The sequence below is a fragment of the Falco biarmicus genome, chromosome 9 (genome assembly GCF_023638135.1).
Source record: "Falco biarmicus isolate bFalBia1 chromosome 9, bFalBia1.pri, whole genome shotgun sequence".
NCBI classification, from domain to species: Eukaryota; Metazoa; Chordata; class Aves; order Falconiformes; family Falconidae; genus Falco; species Falco biarmicus.
In genome coordinates, this window is record NC_079296.1 from 25,256,808 (window position 1) to 25,262,807 (window position 6,000).

The window sequence follows — 6,000 nt, forward strand, 5'->3', positions numbered from 1 at the left end:
TCAGAGGAGATGTGGGTACACTGCATTTCTCTGGATCAGACCTCCACAGTGGTACTAGGAGGCCATGATGTGAAGCACGTCATTCCTTGGACTGTGTTGTCTCTCTGTATTGAATCTTTGCCCACCGAGTACTAGACCTAGCAGTAAAAGGCCACACTCATATTTCATTAAAAAGGTTTATAAAACGGTTCAGCTCCATCAGCTGTCAGCCAGTAAAAATGTCCTAAGACTTTCTAGTGCCACCCACATTTAGTTGTGCCTTGATTGAAGTCTGGCTGGGCATTCACGGGAAGCAGCTTTAAAGCGTGGGGGTGGAAGTGGGATTTTGTGGTTCTTTTAATAGAATAATGTTCTTTTAAAACCAAACAGCATATGATATGTGAGTAACAAACAGCATCTCTTTGGTAATGTCTGTATGTCCATGAGAGATCCTAGGGAAGAGTAAATAGCCTGTCCTGGACCTCTTTCTTGTGTCTCAGTGCTTTTCTTGCTATTTGCTAACTAACAGATGAACTCCTGTTGCCTTTTGCTGGTTTCCAACCACTCCCTCCACCTTCCATTTGTGGTTTTAATGTTTCATTATAGGCTCTGTCACAGCAATAAAATTAGTGATGGCTTGATAGCAGCCACTGATCTACAGCATAGCCTCACGAGCCGTTTGCCTTTAGGAAAAGTCTTGATCTAAGCTTATTATTGCTGTTCAGGAGCTGAATGTCTTCTAAGGGGAGCTGTTGGGAGTTTACGCTTTAGTATGTGGCAGCCACAGAATATGGCTTCTTCCCCTCTGAGTTGCTCTGTATACAGGTCTTATGTGGATATAAAGATGTATTTTAGCAAAAGGATCCAAAACTTGTATCCAATATTCAAGCAGCAAGGTTTGGTGCTTGTTCACCAGATGTTTTTAATGCAAAGCCTTTGCAATGTTTTCTTTGTGGTGAAGAAATGAGACTTTACCCACCTGTAACAGCTTAGCTGCTGGTATTGAGGGGTTAGCTCTCATAGGATCCTACATAGTAAATAGCTTTATTTATTACTTGTTATTTTTTAGGATTGGGGGGGTGTGTGTGTGTGTGGTGTGTTAGCTCAGTAGCAAAACTGTAGTATGAAGATCAATCTTGGCAATGAAGCTGAGATGGGCAGTAACACCAAAACCCTCCAGACGTAAGGTCTTCCTTGATTAACAATACTGTACTCAAACCGCTGCTTTTATAGCAGGACACTGTTGAATTTATATAAATCTTCTCATGCTGTTTTATTTATAATAAAAGAAGCCTTGTACAAAATCTAAAGAAGCGTGAAGTCTGTTTTGTTTCTAGTTCCCCCCAAGATGTTTCTGAGCAGAAGGATGTAGTGGGGGTATGCCCAGTGCAATCCTAGTGCAGCAAGCAAGAATCCCTACGATTTCTGCCTGCCTGTCGAAACGGCTCCAGAATAAGACGCAAAGTGAACATAAAGTAGAGTAGCTGTTCCAGAATAATGCCATGGATATAGGTCTTCCTGAGAATATGAATCCACAGGAATTCAAAGTAATTATTCTGGATACCTCTGCTCAATAAACGCCCTTTTGTGGCAAGCCCTAAATATCGCTGGTTGCCCTTATTGGCTGAACCAGAAATCTGAATGTCTAGTTCAGCTATTACCTGCTTGTTTTATAGGTATCCACAGTTCCAGCCACCACCCACCACCACTTAACTTAACCCCTTTCCCTGATTTGAGGGAGTGGCACCTCCTTGTTAACATTCTAATATGCTCTGGCTCTGGAAGGAAATCCAAAGCTAGTTATGAATTCATATAATAAAACCACCACTGTGGTGACATGTCTTCCAGCCCCACAGAATGCTCTGCACACCTTTAATTAATAACTCTGCCTTCCAGTGATCACTGGGGCTTGAATCAGTATTGAACAGGTCTGAGAAGCAGCTGGCTTAAGAGTTGCAGCACAAGTCTACCTAGCCAGGAGTTAGAATTTCCCTAGGATCAGCCACACACTGTGGTAAAGCGAGTTCCATAGCCCAAGTTCATCAGCAGTTCTGGCTGCTTTAGTGCAACTTCGTTATTTAAAGCAAAACACACACACACACAAAAAAAAAGCCCACCATGCTTTAAAGCTGTCTGGCAAGCTCAGCAACATTTTCTCCATAGAGCTGCTGATCTCCTGGAGCATTTTTTTTTTTCTTTTCCTCATTTACTCCTTCTGTATTGCTAGGTAACAGAAGGGGGAATGTCAATATAAAAGACTTTTTCAGAAGGGCAATTGGCAGGTTTTTGGTCCATGCTATGCCCATTACTACAGTATTATCTGGCACAGGGCAGACAGATGCAGAGACAGGCCAACCCCAGCCACTAGAGATTGGTTTTGGCCTCCTCGTAGTAAAACAGTTTTCCTCTAGGCTCTGATCTAGATTCTTTCTTCAAAGATACAAATTTTTGTGTTTTCCTTGTTTTCAGGCCTTTTTAAAGCCCTGATTCCAACGTGCTAGCTTTCATCAAGCCTAGCAGCCTAGAGTTTTGGCATACAATTACGGCAACGCTGCAGTACATAAATGTGCCTTCTGCACCTGTAGACAATATTCCTAGAGATGGACAAAAGCTCCTGAGGTAACAACCACTCTGCAGCGCAAACCTTAAATGTGCGCTTTATGGCTGGAGATTTAGCTAGTGCACTTGGACACAGCTATCTGTTTATGCTTGGTTGGTGTGTAAAGTCACTGTCCTGGGAAGTCCTTCACTCCTCCAGCAAAGGGACAGATCACTCCAAGCTTGGCTAATGAGCATGTGAACTTGAACTGAAAGTAAACCTCTTGGGCTTGTCCTCTCAGTCTCATCAATATACAATTGCCTTTCACTTGCTGCTGTATTTATAAAAAGGAGCTGCCTTTTATTAACGACTGTACTCCACCAGCACAGTATAGGGTTTGCGGACTGAAAGCCCTCTGTTGTGGACCTGGAAACTGGATGCATACCAGCCATTCCCCTGCTGCTGCTGCATGGTTAACTGCCCTACATCATATTCCAGGTCTCTCTCTCTTAAATACTTAATCTCTTCTAAAATCAAAACTCCCAGGAGAAACTTCACCAAAAAAAGATTTAGGAAGCAGCACTCTATTCCAGCTAGAGACATCTCTAATCTCAGTTTTTATTACCACTTTAAAATGATCCCTGAGAAGAGAGATGATTTGGTAGTGGTGTACTTTTGACATTTTTTCAGCATGTGGAGAATAAACAGCTGAATATGAGGAAGCTACACAAAGCAAATCAAGTCTATCACATGCCAGAAAAACTCGAGTAGCTCCTGGCTTCTGATGCTGTCAGGCCTATGTGGGAGGGTGAGCGCAAGATTAAAACAGCTAACACATAGCAGAGTATCTCTGCTGCCCTAGTTTAGTAGATAAACAGACTAAAGACCTGGGCATTTTTGCTTCCAATACCCATATGTTGTTTAAATGTTTCAGATGGCAGAAGCTGACTCAACAATTATGGGGAGAGGTTTTAGGCTATTACAACTTCTCTTTTGTGGCAAGAATGCAAGTAACATTTACCTCCTGCTCCCTTATTGTCCAATAAAACTCCTCGTCTGGTCATTAAAAGCTTCCTATAAAGTCTCCTTGTAACACTTTAAAATAAAGACTTTGCCGGTTCACATCTGTGTCTCTAAGCTATAAACTCACAAGTCACAGTAACTGTCTATTATTCTGTGGCCCTGTAAAGTTGCTGTGACATTGGGCATTGACTGCTGCTTCATCTGAAAACTTCAAACCAGCATTTCAAATGCTGGAAATTTGGAAATAGATCAAATAAAAGAACATGAGACTGGCAGGTTAACTGTGAAACTTTTTATTTTAATGAAGGTTTTCAAACACAGTTCAGCGTTTTTTCAGTTTCCAAAAATTCCTAAAACATCTGAGTTCACTGAAGGTCATCATTAACCCTCTCGAAACCCACTGAGGGGTAGAAACCTCTCTCAGATTAGTTCTTTCAGACTGGGGGTGTTTCAGCTGCTTGCTATCTACTAGGAGCTCTCTGGCAGACTGTCCGGCCAACAGGCCCAAGCTGAGTCATGTCAGCGTTTAGATGAATGTACTAGCACAGATCTCTGTAGCACATCTCTCCAGTGTGATGAGCTACTGTACTTGCTACAGCCTGGTCCTCCTCTTTCTACACAGGTTTCCCCATGGCATTTAAGATTTAAATGAAGTTACCTCTGTGCGATACCCGATTCTGGGAAAACTCAGAAAGGTCACGGAAAGCTCATGAATGCAGGTCGTCTGCATCCCTGGTCCCCCAGCATGGTAACAGACCTCAGTGGACAGGTAACACTTGCAAATGCAATAAGCAGCCTTTTCCACAAGCGTAAGAAAAAGACCTCCTTTTATGCGCTGACTGGATATGTAACTGATATATTGGGCAGGTCTTACAGATTTGATATGAAACACCTCTGTATCTCACACCCTTCATGGTAATCAGATACATAATTCTGATGTGTGGCTAATACTAAAGATCTGCAGACCTTCGAAAAAATTGTTCATTCCACACAGGAATGCATTTCTGTTTCCCAACTCAGCACAATGTTGTTTTGCTACTATGCAAATCAGGGTGATATTTGCGTTGATACAAATTAGCACTTTTCAAGCATTAAGTCATCCAGAGAGACAGGCAGGACAGTAAAGGCAGCAGAGTAATCTGCAGCTAATAATTTATCTGATGACTTTATACCACTCAAGGAATATCCACCAGCAAGGGCAGAATCTCCTTTATTTCAAGTAGGCAGAAATGTCTGTTATCAAAAAAGCAAGAGCAACCTCAGAGGACATGGTAACCTACAGGAATGCTAACATTAATTTGGTCAGGTACCACTAGCAGTCAAGCTGGGAGCATGGGTCTCAATGTGATACTGCTCAGGATTTGCCCACTATCTGAGCAGGTTTCATTGTCTCTGCTCAACTGCGTTATGGTTCTTCACTTGCAGATCTAAAAGCTAACTCAAGTCTGTCACCAAGTGCCACTGGCACAGTATCATATATGTGTCTTGTATTTATCTGGGATGTGTTTGTTTGGAAAGAGGATTCTCAAGGTATTGGTTCAGCAGCTCCAACCAAACATTTGAGCTGTTGTACCCCTTCCAGGTAAATTTTGAAGCAGTCCTGCCTTTTTCTAAAAGGCATTCACATTGCGGCAACAAACTAGGTTATTTTTAGCCAGCTTCCTATGCAGTCAGTGTGTTCATGCATATGGGGGGGAGGAAGAGGAGGGTCTATCCCTTCATCTCCTGCCAAGTAACTTTTGAATCCATACAACTTTAACTAAATTTGACAGATCTGTAGAGAGCTCAGAGACACTCAGCTCCAACAAATTTTAGGCAAGCAGATGGATAAAGAGCAGAAACTCTAGTAACACTGAGAAAGCACACAGATCTTTTCAGATGTCCTCAGTGTAGTAAAAGGGAGTTGATACTTACGCATTCCTAGACCTGAAGAAATAGGTGGTGAGGAAACAGGGTTATGTTATTTCTGCAACTCTCAAAATGATCCACACAACTTTGTAGAGGAGCCTTGAGAGAAGATGAAGGCAGCAAACAAACAGATATTCCTATCATATCTATTGGACAAGTCTTCTCCCAAACCAGAAATCTGAACAAGCCCACGCTGTGGATCAACTAATGTTACAATGCTCTTTCAAAGAAACTTCACTTTCTAGTTACGTTATATTTAGGAGTGTCATCTTGGACTCCTCAGCTGCTAGAAGCAAAATCTCTGGCTGCAAAAGCTTGAGGGACTCTATAGAGCAAAGCTTTTCAGTCATTGTTTGCAGAGGTACTGCTTTTGAATAAAAGCATTGAGTTTTTAAGAGATTATGAATGTCTAGCTAAATCCAGAGCTTATCTGAAGTGTTAGAGAAGAAAAAAAAAACAAAAACAAAGAGTCAGCAATTTCTGTCTTGAAGGTAGATCTTCAGCTTTACTGATTATTTATATAAAATCTCAGCTTTATTGATCTGCTCCGA